Below are 14016 nucleotides of genomic sequence, written 5' to 3'. Positions count from 1 at the left end.
TGAGAAATCAGGGAGTAAACGAAGGGAGAACGGACTGCCTGGAAGTGCAGTGTCTGCTGAACAGCAGTGGGGAGTTATACATACATTCTCAGTTGATATGGGTTTAGAAGCAACATTATTAGATTATGGGGGGGCCTCCACTCTGGGATAAATTAGTATTGGGAGTAGGAGAGGGAGAAGAAGCATGTGTGTGTGTATGGGAAGATAAACTGAATGGGCAGATAGTGCTGGTAAAGGGGGCAAGGGGAGCAAATACTTTAGGATGGAATTTGCTGTCTCAGTTCAGGGTAGATCTGTCCATGGGAAAGCTACATTTGTTGTTACTTCAAACAGTGAAAAGATGAGGGGAGTCTCCAAGTCAGTGAAGAAATACTGGTGCAAATGTGAAGCTGTCACAAGCAAAGCATCCAGGTTTCGGCTGAGACAGAGCTGATTTTCTTCATGGTGTGTGATGTGATGCTATGTTTTGGCTTTATGAGAAAAACGGTGTTGATAACACACTGATGTTTTTTGCTGTTGCTGTTTTCCTGCACAGAGCCAGGGACATCTCAGCTTCTGGTGCTGTCCCGCTAGTAAGCGGTCTGGGGATCACAAGGAGTGGCGAGGAGACTCAACCAGAACAGCTGACCTACACCGGCCAAAGGGATAACCCATACCATATGGCATCATGTTGGACAACAAAGCTGGGGAGACCTGGCCAGTTGAGAAGCTGCTGCACATTGATGGGTTGGTGGGCATTAGTCAGCATATGGTAAGCAATTACCTTATCACTTGTTGTGTGTGTGTATATATAATTTTTGTTCCTGCTAATTTCTTTTCTTAGTGAACAGCTTTTATCTCATCCCAGGAGTTCTACTTCATTTTATTTTTTTTTCCCCACTTCTCTCCCTCGTCCCACACTGAGCAAAAAGCCGCCTGATAGATTAAACCACAACACAGGAGATAATTCTCCTACAGGAGGTAATTCCATCTGGAGACCCCGTTTCCCAGACCCTGCACCGCTAAAGTGCACAGAAATGTCATGAGGAGGCTTAGGGGTACAAGAAAAGCTTAAAAGAATAAGACTTAAAACTCCTATGTTCTTGATTCCTGGTGAAATCCAGGGATATGGACTATGTATGGAAATTTCTTGCAGTGGGCAATCTGCTTTGAGTTACTCCTTTCATCTCTGAGAACAGACACTGTTTGAGCAGTGGTAAATTGATTATGTGGGCCCTTTAAAGAGACTGAAGGATATCAGTTTCATAGAATCATAGAATTGTTTGGGTTGGATGGGACCTTTAATATCACCTTGTTCCAACTTCCCACTCAACCAGGTTGCTTGCAGCCCCATCCAGCTTGGCCTTGAATGCTTCCAAGGAGGGGGCATCCACAGTCTCTCTGGGCAACCTGTTCCAGTGTCTCACCACTGTCACAGTAAAGAATTTCTTCCTGAAACCTAGTCTACTTTAAATCATAGAATCATAGAATTACCAGATTGGAAAAGACCTCTAAGATCAGGACCAACCGCAGCCTAACCATAGTACCCTAACTCTAACAACCCTCTGCTAAATCATATCCCGGAGCACCACATCCAAACGACTCTTAAATGCATCCAGGGATGGTGATTCAACCATCACCAGCGTGGTTTTCAGCAAACTGTTGTGGCACTTGATCTTACCAGCAGCCGGTGCATGGTAGGGGATGTGATAAATCCACTCGATGCTGTGTTCTTTAGCCCAGATGTTCACCAGTGAATTTTTGAAGTGAGTCCCATTGTCTGGTATGATTCTCTCTGGGGTGCCATGTTGCCACAGGATTTGTGTCTCCAGACCTAGTATGGTGTTTCTGGCAGTGGCATGCGGTACTGCATATGTCTTGAGCCACCCAGTGGTTACCTCCACCATGGTGAGTACATAATGCTTTCCATTACGAGTTTGTGGCAAGGTGATGTAATCAATCTGTCACGCCTCCCCATATTTATACTTTTCCCATCGCCCTTCCTCCCATGGAGGTCTCATCCTCTTGGCTTGTTTGATCATGGCACAGGTGTCACAGTCATGGATAATCTGTGCCATAGTTAAGTCCACCCCTTGGTCTCTAGTCCACTTATGTGTTGCATTTCTACCTTGATGGCCTGATGTCTCATGGGCCCACCGACCCAGGAATAACTCTAACTTATTCTGCCAGTCCAGGTCTATCTGGGCCACCTCAATTCTGGCAGCTCAATCTACTTGATGGTTATTTTGTTGTTTCTCTGTCGCTCGACTCTTGGGCACATGGGCATCTACATGATGCACTTTTATGGCCATATTCTTTGTTTGGGCAGCAATGTCCTTCCACAGTTCAGCGGCCCAAACAGGTTTACCCTTTCGCTGCCGGTTGTTTTGTTCCCATTGCTACTGCCACCCCTATAAAGCATTGGTCACTATCCATGAGTTAGTACAGAGGTAAAGCACTGGCCATCTCTCCTGCTCAGCAACTGCAGCGACTCGGCACGGACTCAGATGTGAATGATCCAAATCGTTTATTACAAGTTCTCACATCCCTTATATACCTTCACAAGTTGTTATTTTCTAACTTTCCCATCCACCCTTACAACTTTCCCAAACACCTTACATCGTCAACCAAAGCGTTTTCTACAAAACACTTTTCAACTGTCCATGCAGGCACATAACCAATCAGAGCTGTGAGACTCTTCTCCTTGCAGAGGTGTCCTTGGTTCCCATGCTGTTTATCTTGCTCCGCAGCTGCTGCTCTGAACAGCTTTTATTGTATTCCCACAAGCAACGACTAGGGACAGCTGGATGGCCTTTACCTCTGCAAATTGGCTCAATTCTCCTCTTCCTTCCATAGCCTCTGCAACTTGTCGTGTGGGGCTTCACACAGCAGCCTTCTATCTATGATCGTGGAATTACCCAGGTTGGAAAAGTCCTTGAAGATCATCAAGTCCAACCCCAGCCTAACCATACCCTAACTCTATTAAAAACTCTCTGCTTAACATATCCCTGAGCACCACATCCAAATGGTTCTTAAACACATCCAGGATGTGATTCAACAACCCTCCCCGGGGAGCCTATTCCACAGTACTTAACTACCCTCTTAAAGAAGTTCTTCCTGGTCAACTTGAGGCCATTTCCCTCGTCCTGTCACTTGTCACCCAGTGCAGAAGACTTGCCCCACTCTCACATGTTAAAAGAACTAATCAAGGTATGGAAGAGGGCTGTCACGGAGTTCTCCTAGAGCTCACTCTGGACAGTGGTGCACAAACCCGGGGCGCAGGAGAAAAAAGCCCCCCTACCCCCCTCTTCTCTATCGGCACAGCGCGGCTCCCGGCCACGTGCGTTTTGGGAGAGGGGAAGGGAAGGGAGATTGCGATTGGGTCTAACAAAAAATGAAGGAGAAAAAAGGTGATCTGAGAACAAACGGCAGTTTAATAACCTAATAATGCTAAACAACAACAAGAGAGTTTCAACAAAGAGAATACCAAGTCCCCAATCTCACCGATGGAGCTGTGGAAGGCAGGAAGCTCTGACCACGTTGTCTCCTTGCAGGGAGCCGGGCCAGCAACCCCGTCCCCTTCCTCACTTCCCTTCCGGTGCCCCACCCCACATGCCCATTTAAGGCAGTCCACAGAAAAAAAAAACTTGTCCCCTTTTCTCCCATTATTAGGCATGGTGTTCTGATGTGGAATACCAATACCAACCAAATTGCAAAACCATAACAAGGGCGATAAGGTCTCCCCTCAGCCTCCTTTTCCCCAGACTAAACAGCCCCAGCTTCCTTAGCCTCTCCTCGTAGGGCTGATTCTCCAAGCCCTTCACGAGCCTCGTTGCCCTTCTCTGAACCTGCTCCAGTACCTCCATGTCTTTCCCGTGCTGAGGTTCCCAAAACTGAACACAGTACTCAAAGTGAGGCCTCACCAATGCTGAGTACAGAGGCAGGATGACTTCTCTAGTCCTGCTCACCACACCATTCTTGATACAAGCCAGGATGCCATTGGCCCTCTTGGCCACCTGGGCACACTGCTGGCTCATATTCAGCCAACTGTCCATCAGCACACCAATGTCTCTTTCCATCAGGCAGCTTTCTAGCCACACCTCCCCAAGCCTGTAGGGTTGCCTGGGGTTGTTGTGACCAAAATGCAGGACCTGAAACTTGGCCCTATTGAAACTTAGGCCATTAACCTTGGCCCATTGATCAAGTCTATCCAGGTCGCTCTGTAGTACCCTTTTCCCTTTCCTGGCCCATTATATTGAATCCCTCATTCTTCCCTGAAACGGGGGATAGAGGAGAACACGACTTGTGCTCCCAAACCCTTTACCTGTTGCCCCAAGGCTCTGAAATCCTTTTTCAGAGTCCTTATGGAAGTTCTGCCTAAATCATCACTACCAACCTGGAATAGTAATAGGGGATAGTAATCAGTGGGGTGGACTAGGGAAGAAAGTTTCTTCCTCACATCCTTAACCCGGGCACCTAGGAGGCAGCAGACCTCCCTATGTAGAGGGTCTGGTCTACATATTGGCCCTTCTGCTCCCTTCCGCGCAGAGTCACCAATAACGATGACCTGTCGTTTTTTCTTAGTAGATGAAGTTCTGATGGTGGGTGAAGAGCAGTTAGACTTGGGGGGCACCACCAACTGAGGAGTACCACCATCACCATCAGAGGGCCTAATCAGCTTAGGGAGTTTCTTGGTTATGTCCCTGACCCGGGCCCCAGGAAGGCAGCACACTTCCCAATGGCACGGGTCTGGTCTGCATATGGTGCCCTCTGTTCCTCTAAGAAAGGAATCACCCACCACGACCACTCTTCTTACTCTCCTAGTAGAAGAAGTCTTCAGGCATGGGGGTAGCCACCTTGCCTTAAGTTCCCTTTTAGGTAGTTCCTCAGTTCCTCCATCCTCTCTCCACTCACCTCCTCTTTCATTTCCAGTGCCTGATACGTGTTCCTCAGGGAGGGCGGTGGACATGAAGTAGGCAGACAGGGGTAACACCCACAACAGCAAGCTGGGACTCTCTGCCAGCCCTCCTCAGCAGTAGGGATTGTCCTCCTGTGACAGGGCAGAGGGTCCACCACTTTTCTGGTATTTTCTCCATGGTCCTCTCCCTGATGGTCCTTAGCCTCTGCACTTCCTCCCTGAGCTCCACCACAAGGGTAAGCAACTCGTCCACCTGCTCACATCTTACACAGGTGGAATCCCTACCACCCTCACAGAATCACAGAATCCCTCAAACACTGACTACCTTCAAACTACGTGCTCAGAACAACTTTCTACACCTTCTGTGTTGTGTGGGCAGGAACTAGTTCCCTGATCTCTCTTTATCCACACAGCAAATGGGTCAAGGTCAATTACCAGTGATAAAGAGCAGGCAGTGTCAGCTCTGCCCCTGGTGAGACAGGAGCCCTCCCAGAAGCTGCCAGCTGCTAGCCCAGGCACAGCACTGCTGCTGGCTCCAAAAAAACTCTAAAAAAGAGCTTTTCTGGACGTTTTTCGTCACTTTTCTTCAGTTCCTTCCCTAGTTCAGTTTTACCTGCTTGAAGCTAGTCTCTGAAGCAAATATACCTGTCTATAACCTGTCAGGCCACGGGCAGATCAGTTACCTGAGGAGATGGCACTCTTCCATGTTGAACCCTCATTATCACCTGGGCCTCACCTTTCAAATCTGTCGAATATCCTCTGAATGGCATCTTTCCTCCCTCCATTACCAACCCGCCACCATCAGCTTGTTTCATCAGCAAACTCTGAGGGTGCACTGGATGCCGGATTCATCGATGTCATTGATAAAGATTGATAAAAAGCACCGTCCAAGACAGACCCCTGGCGACGACTGCTCTTACGGGCCTCCACCCAGACATAGACCATTGATTCACCACCCTGGGGTCTGCGCCTGATCAACCAATGCTTATCCGATCGTGTGTTCCACCCATCAAAGCCACATCCCTCCTAATTTGGAAATGGAGATTAGGGGCACCTGCAAAGCCTTGCTCAAGGTCCAGTTAAATTGACATCGTTGCCTTCCTGTTCATCAACCAACACTCGTTCATCTCCATGATAGAAGGCCACAAATTAGTTAAGGCATGACGCTTCCCTGGTTGAAAGCCATGCTTGGCTGCTCGGATCACATCTCGTTCTTATATCAAGCATGTTGTCAGGACGATTCTTGTTCCAGTGATCGTCCCGTCACAGAGGTAGACTTCACTGCCTTGTAGTTTCCTGTTGCGTCTCTCCTGCTCCCCTTTGTGTATCGCAGGATACTTAACCTCACCTGACACCACATACTCTGCAAATAGATAACCTGTTGTGCAACCAGCGTTCCTGCAGGACCCGTGGGATGCCACGCCAGCCGCCCCATAACTTGTAGCCAGTCAGGCTCAAGAGGTCACTTTCCAGATTTTGCGCAGCTTTCTTACAGGGGGAGGAGTACTTCCCCATCCCCACATCGGGAGCACAGCGCGGGGCAGGGCGCAGAGGGGAGAAAAAACGAGAGGCCCGGCTGCCAGGTGAAGACCGAGAGGGCAAAAAAACATCAACCGAGCGTGGCGCGGTCAAGAGGGGCCGGCCAGCAACCCCGGCCCCCGCCGCACTGTCCCGGGTGCTCGGCTCCCGCGCCCAGCTAGTGCGCGGCATGGTGGTGGAATGTCATATCAGAATAGATAAAGGAAATTTTTCGGTGCCTCTCGTTTGCTGTGCGCCTATGAAGGTCCATTGTCTTGTTTATTTTGTTTGGTGTGTGGTGTTATTATATCTAACTACCAGTGACTCATATTTTGTCATAATTCTGGTTCAGGTTTAGTAAGAATTTCTATTGTCGCTATCGCCTCAGTTTGATTTTGTATCTGCGAGCGCGAGAGCGAGTGCTGAGTGTGTGCCGAACTTTGTATGTGCATCGTTTATTAAGAACATAATGTCGAGATGTTAGACAGTGTTTCGATTGGCTATTGGTGTCTATTTTTGTCATTATGTTATCCTGATTGTGATTACACTTATGTGCATAGTGGAGATTCAGCTGTTGTGGCATTGCCGTTTGCTTGCTTGTATCATTTAAAAATTGTGTGGGCACGTATATCATGTCTGCATGCTCTTCTGGGCATTCACCCACCAGGTTGGCACCTATTTTGCCCTGTGGGCAATATGGTGTACCAGTTGTGCCATGTGTATAGTTCATACACCACGGCTTGTAGTTGTTGGGTGTGGTGTGTTTTTAGTATCTTCAAAGATTACCGCTGTGTTTTTTCCTTATTTTCATGGAGTGTTGTTAGTCTTGGAGGGCGACCATCCGGCCCCTGCCACTCGTGGAGCGCTTGTGAGTGTAGGGGTTGTTGTGTACGTGGGTTGGGGTGTTAGGTTATTTTGTGTGGGGTTGTTGTTCGTGGTGGATGATGGTGTGTTTGTGCTTTGTGTGTTTTGTGTGTGTTTGGGGTGTGGTGTTTGGTGTTGTGTGTGTGGTGTTGGGTGTGGTGTGGGTTTGGTTTGTTTCTTGTGGTGTGTGTGATTTGTGGTGGTGTTTGGAGCCGTGTGTTGATGCGGTCTTTGTTCTCGTTGTTGTTTATGTATCTTGTTGCTGTGTTGTTATCATCTCATGTGTGGGTTTGTGATGTCTTATCTGCTAGAGTTTTCTCCCGAGTCTAAATGTTCACCACCCATCGCTTGCGTTTCACGATTTTTGTCAGTCAAAGCCGCTTGGGGGTGGCGCGGGTCGGATGCTGACCAGCGCTGTGTCGTGGATAGTGCGATGTTGATAATCCATCTCTATGGCCATTGTCTGGTTGGCCCAAGCTTCACAGGAATTTTTGAAATGAGTTCCCAGGGCTGATTCTTATCCTTCTCCTTGGGGCCAGTGCCACCCAGGATGGGGGTCTCTTAGGGTTTTGTTTTTTGTTTGCCTTAATATTGTGTTTTCGTTTGGCTTTAGTTGGCTATATTGTTGTCTGGTTTGTGTTGGTTTTTTGACTGCGTCGATTAGTGTTCTCGAGCTATAGCGAAGGGGTGTCTTCGTGTGTTGCTATGAGTCATGTGGGTGCAAATCTTCATTTTCTTTTTTCATACTTTAACGGGAATGATTAGTGGGCATGGATTGACAAGTGGTAGATGTGAAATAGGTAGTAATACTATAGACCATATATATATATGGGTATAATCTATCATATGTCTGAGCATTTCCGCTCTTTGTGCCTTGGTGTCATAGGTGTGCTTGTATGCTGCAATTATCTTGTCTTTCTCTTGTGTGTAGAGCTCCGTGATGATTGATGTGTTTGTGTTCTTCATTGATTGTAGGTTGTTGTTTGTCTCGACGCCACCTCTGCGTCCATGTGTATCACAGTGTTTCTACGATAGACGTTGAGCGCTTGCTCCTAGCGTACCTCGCACTGTTTCTCGCTAGCTGGGGATTAATCAGTGATGTCACACGTAGCCTCTAGTAGCGTACTTCCACCCTCTTCATTCTCATATTTGTTATACTCTGAGTTTGATGTATTTTTATATTCTCTCCTGTATTGACAGGAAGGCGCGCGAATCACGACTCTGATACAATTCTCCCGTCGCGATCAGATGGTTGGATATGATTAATTCAAGATGGGATGATATTGTGCTTATTTGTGGGGGCGTTATGATCGTTCCTTATTGGGCCAGGTTTCTTTTTATAAGTTACCTTTTGTTGAGGTAACAAAATGCATCTTGAAGTGTCAGTTCCGGGTCTCGGTTGTCTAGGTCAGGCCAAATTAATTGTCTGAGTAGGGTTAGATATTCAGATCTTTGAAGGGAGGTAATATCAAGATTTTGTCAAAGGGTACTAGGAGGGATGATCCGCCCTCCAGTGCAAGAACAGGCCTATTCTTATCTGGGGTCAATACTTTCTGCTTTACTTATTAGCCCGCCCTCTTTAGTACCATACCTTCTGCCATGATTAATCTGTGCGTGGTATAACGTATATCGTGAGCACCAGAGAGTATCTTATCTGCCATTAGGGCGGTGTTGTGGCTATGGTTTTTTAGATGATGTGTTGGCCGTTGAGTGCAATTATTAGAGGGTTCTTTGTGTCAGTTATGTTGCTGTCTTTGTGACGCCACCGAATGTTCAGTATGGCCTAGGTGTTGTTTGATTGTTAACGGATCATCTGGAGGTGTGGTGTTTTTGATGTTCTTTAACCTGGTTTAGCCGACCGTGTCCTCAGTATCTCGTTCTCCTCTCAATGTGGCAAGAGGTTCGCGTATCTATCGTTCTATCTTGGGCCACCGGCACCTGTCCTAAGCCGAGAGTTATTCTTGTGTGTGTATTCGCTGGGGTCTAAAATTCGTTCAGGGGGCAGGGAGCGAGAAGGATTATGTTGCTCTCGGTGGTGGTGGTTCTTATGATTTTGGTAGGTTATTCCTAACTCGTTTGCGGTTGTTTTTTTACTGTCTTACTTTTACTCTGTTGCTTGTGGTGGGGTGCCTGTAATGTTAGATTCCTAAGACGGAGCTCCGAAGACCCATTATAGTTTTGATAACAATTTTTCATAGGGTCACTTGGGTCTTGCCATCCGATGTCTTCATTCAGTCCCGCACGCTGTTTCATATTAATCTTTTTGTTTATATAATCTCATTCCCGCAAGGACTGAGATCTGTCTTCAGTAGCACCTCGTTAAGGATTACCATTTATAACGTTCAATAAGGCCTGCCCCTGTTGGGGTATTATGCAGTTGAATCGCCATTTTCAATGTTTGTTTTCTTCTCGCGCCAGCAGCTGTATCATCGCTCCAAGTAAGTGAGTCCTCTTGGTCCACTCTCGGGGATAAGCTTGAGATTGTCCCGTTGAGTTGTGCAACCACCATTCAGTTTAGTAATGCCTTAATTGTGTTATGCCTTTGATTTTGCTTATACCAGGATATGCTTGCGCAGATCCAATCTGTACAGTGTCAACGCAGGTCACGGCAGGTATCTCGCCCCCTCAGACTCGAGGAGCCCAATGCGTTAGTCGAGCCTGCCATCTCTTGAGAGAGACTATATCTCTACAATGTGGATTGTGGTTTCAGGGCTAGAGCTGTTGGTTGATTTTGGGTGATTTCTTGGTGTTCTGTTGTGTCGTCATCTTTTGTTATGCTAGTGAGCATTTTCTTGCAATTCTTTCTTGAGTCTATTTGTCTTGACATATCATATTTAGTTGTACAGTTCAGCTTCCCTCATTTCTTTAGCGGTTTTTGTTGTTGCGCTCATGTATTTTATATTTTCTTGTTTGTGTTTTTCCTTCTGTGTTGTCCAGCATGCGTAATGTTTCGATGTTAACTCATATCTGGTGGGCGATTATATTTTCAGATTGCTTGATATTCTTTCGAACTCCATCGATTCGGTCCTGAGCTGTGTGTCAGCTTTCTGATTCGATTTTCTTCCGTGTGAGTCTTGCAGGTGGTTGTGTGTTATTGAGCTTCCTAGAGGATGCGTGGTTAGATCATCATGTTCTTACTTGTTCCTGTGTCGTTACTTCGTATTCCATGATATGTGTCGTTTGTCTACCACTATGTCTTTTTTACCCCGAAAGTCAGTGTGCGGGGATGGGCGTGTGTGAGTGGTCCATTCCTGTTTTTGGTTTATCCTGCATTGGTTGCTAATTTCTCACAGAGTTGTGTAAGTTTCGCCCCTTGTCTACAGTGTTTTTTTTCGACTCTCGAATTCTCTTATCTTACATATTCGTCAGGACGCCGTACCATCCAGTTTCTTTATGTGTATTACCATTCTTCACACGGACTCGCAATTTCTGCCTCATGTGTGCTGCTGTTTATGTATGTCCCTTTTCCCCCTCATCTTAAGACCAGTATGGCTCTAGTAAGGATGGTTATTCATATTGCTTCTGCCACTTGCTCGTTGCCTCTGCTGGACCCATCCGTATACCAGTCATCTTCAGGAATATAATCTTCCTTCTACTGAACGGGACTCTTCTTGGTGACAACCATCCGTTTTTATGTATTCACTGTGATACTCACTGGCTAGGACTTCTGTAGTTCTTTAAGTGGAGAATCACAGAATCACGAATCATCAGTAATTACCCGGTGGATAGGGATCCTCAAGATCATGTAGTTCCAACCCCCTGCCTGCTAGGGCCATCCAGAAATGTTACTGCTCTTATTAGATCAGTTGCCCAGTGCCCGCTGTGTCCCACTTTGGTCTTAAACCTCCAACGGACGGCGCATTCTCACATACGTCACTGGGCCCAATTAAAAAGGGTGTGTTGGTGGGGGGGGCTCTGTCCAGGACCTAACCCACTCCTTCTAGTAAAAGAGACTTTCCCCTAAATCAACCTAAATCTCCCTCCTTCACTCTAAAACCTTATGTCCCCTATATTCTGCTTATATCAGCCCTTTCGAATGATTTTACTCTCCTTCCTGCGAGTAAAGTTCCCTTCATGACTGAAGGCTGCATATGTGATGGTCTATCCTCGCAACGTTTCTCTTCTCCAGGCTGAACAAACCAAACTCCTTCAGCCTGCTCTACATTAGGGATTGTGCTCCAGCCCCTGATCATCTTTGTGGCCCTTTTTTATCTCTTGTTCCAATAATCTCCATGTTCTTTTTGTACTGAGGTCCACACCTTGACACAGTTTACTCCAGGGTCGTTATTGTTCCTCACGTAAGAGCAGAGTTAGAGATATGTGTAGTCTCTCTATGCCATCGCGTCCTGTTTCCTGGTGTCATCTCCTTTGCTTAATCCACCCGTCTATTTCTCCTGATGTTCGGTAGCTCTTTTCTTGTGTATCCCATGCTTTTTCCGCTCCAGATGCGTCATCTGCTTGGCTTCTATGTTAAGAGTTTTTTTGTTTCAGTCTTATCAGGACCCTAGTCTCTTTTTCTTTGCGAGCTGCTCTTCGCAAGGACACCCGCGAGGGCGTGATCAGTGTGCTCTGTTGAGTTCGTTTCCGGGTAGCCCAAGTGCTAATTTATACCTGGGGTGCAACTTGCCGTGCGGTTGAACCTCAATGTGAGTGTCACCCGTAGGCCCACTTTTGCCACCGTTCAAATGGTCTCCTCTTGAATGCAATCCTTCCCTCCACCGTTTATGCGGACTCAGCCACGTCAGCTGTTCATCACAAACTTGCTGAGGGTGCCACTCGCATTGCCTGGCTCTCGAATGTCAGTGTATATGAACAGATAGTTAAAGAGCCACCTGTCCAAGACAGACCCTGAGGACGCCGCTCGTTACAGGCTCACCTGACATAGAGCCATTGACCACCACGCTCTCCTCTGCGGCCTTTCAACAATTGCTATCCATCTAGTTGTCCACCCATCAAAATCCACGCTCCCTCCAATTTGGAGATGGAGAATGTGATGACCATGTCAAAGGCCTTGCTCAGTCCAGGTAAATGAACATGGTCCGCTTCCCTTCATCCACCAAACGCCGTCACTCCATCAGTAGAAGCCACAAGTTTAGTTAAGCATGACCTTCCCCCCTGGTGAAAAGCCATCGCTCTGTCTTCGTCGGATCAGCATGTCTCTTCCTGTATTTGCATCGAAGCATGTTGTCCCAGGAGGATCTGTTTCCGATAGATCTGTCCCAGCACAGAGGAGACTCACTGCTTAGTTCCCTGTCCTCCCTGGCTCCCCTCTGTAATATGGGAGTGATCGTAGACCCTTCCTCCAATCATCCGGGATCTCACCTGACAGCCAGGACTTGCTCAAAGTATGTGGATAGCGCTCAGCAACCGACCTCAAGCCAGCTCCTTCAGGACCCTGAGGATGCAACTGCCATTCTGCCCATAGACTTTATACTCGATTCCAGTCTAAGGAGCACTCTCGGAAGCTTGCCTCTACCCTTACAGTGGTTGGGATTTACTCCTTGGTCCCCACATGGCAGTTATGGGTGCAGAGCTAGGGACGTGTGAAAAGGACTAAACATCCTGGGCGAACAGTGAAGATCCGAGTGGAATAACTCATTCAGCACCTCAGCTTTTCTCTTCACCTGTTGTAAGCCATTTCTCCTTGTAAATTACCAGAGTAGGTACACCCATTTTGCCTGTCTCTTCTGTGCCGAATTACCTGTTAGAAGGGTTTCTTATTGTTTTTACGTCCCCGTCAGTTCTTGCCTGCACCTTGCTTCCTGATCCCACTGTCTGCAAGTCGGACGCAAGCCCCGGTATTCTTCCCGGGGTGACCACAGCCTTTTGGTCCAGGAGGCTGTGGAGGACTTGATAGTCTGTCTGTCTTTACACGTACTAACACTCTTGTGAGTTGTACTACGTTCTGGTTATGGGGTTGGGTTTTTGTGTTGTGTGACGGGTTACACCTGGGGAGGTGGGGTGTTGTGGTTTTTTTGTCGATTGGTTGTGGGTTTTTGTGGTGGGGTGGTTCGTTTTGTTTGTGGTTTGTGGTTGGTGGGTGTTGTGTGTGGGTGGGTTTGTTGTGGTCTGTTTGTTTTTGGTGTGTTGTCGGTTTTTGTTTTGTTGGTGGGGTTTGGTTGTGGTGTTTTTTGTCGTGGTGTGTTGATTTTTGCCTGAGGATGTGTATGGTTATTAGTGTGTGGTGGAGGATGTCGTTGGGGTGGTGTTTGTTTTTGTTGTTGTTTCTGTGTCGTATATGGGGTGTGGTGTGTGGTTTATTTTGTGTTTGTGTTGGAGTATAGTGTTTTGGTGGGTTGGTTGTGGTTGTTGTTGTTGGTTTGTTGGTTCGGTTTGTGTTGTGTTGTTTTTTTTGGTGTTGCTTATTTTTGGGTGGTTGATGTTTTATATGGAGAGGTGTGTTGGGTTTTATTGTTTGTGGTTGTTTTTCGTTTTGGTGGTTGGGTTGTGTGGTCCTTGTGTTTTTTGGTAGTTGTTGGGTTTTGTGAGGTTCTTGGTTTTTTTGTTTGTGTGGTTTTGTTGGTTGTTTTGTTTTTTTGAGGGTGGTTGTTGTTTGTTTTTGTGTGGTTGTTGTTGTTGTTTGGTGTGTTTTCTTCGTGTTGGGGGTTTTTTTGGATGGGTTTTTTCGTGTGTATGTTGTTGTTTGGTTTGTTGGTTATTTTTTTTTGATGGTGGGAGAGTTTGTGTTTGGTTGGGGTGTTGTGTGAAGTTTGGCTGTTGTTTTGTGTTGTTTTGGG

The sequence above is a fragment of the Coturnix japonica genome, chromosome 1 (assembly GCF_001577835.2).
Source record: "Coturnix japonica isolate 7356 chromosome 1, Coturnix japonica 2.1, whole genome shotgun sequence".
Classification (NCBI taxonomy): domain Eukaryota; kingdom Metazoa; phylum Chordata; class Aves; order Galliformes; family Phasianidae; genus Coturnix; species Coturnix japonica.
The sequence above is the reverse complement of the archived record's forward strand: the minus strand, read 5'-3'. Positions refer to the sequence as shown.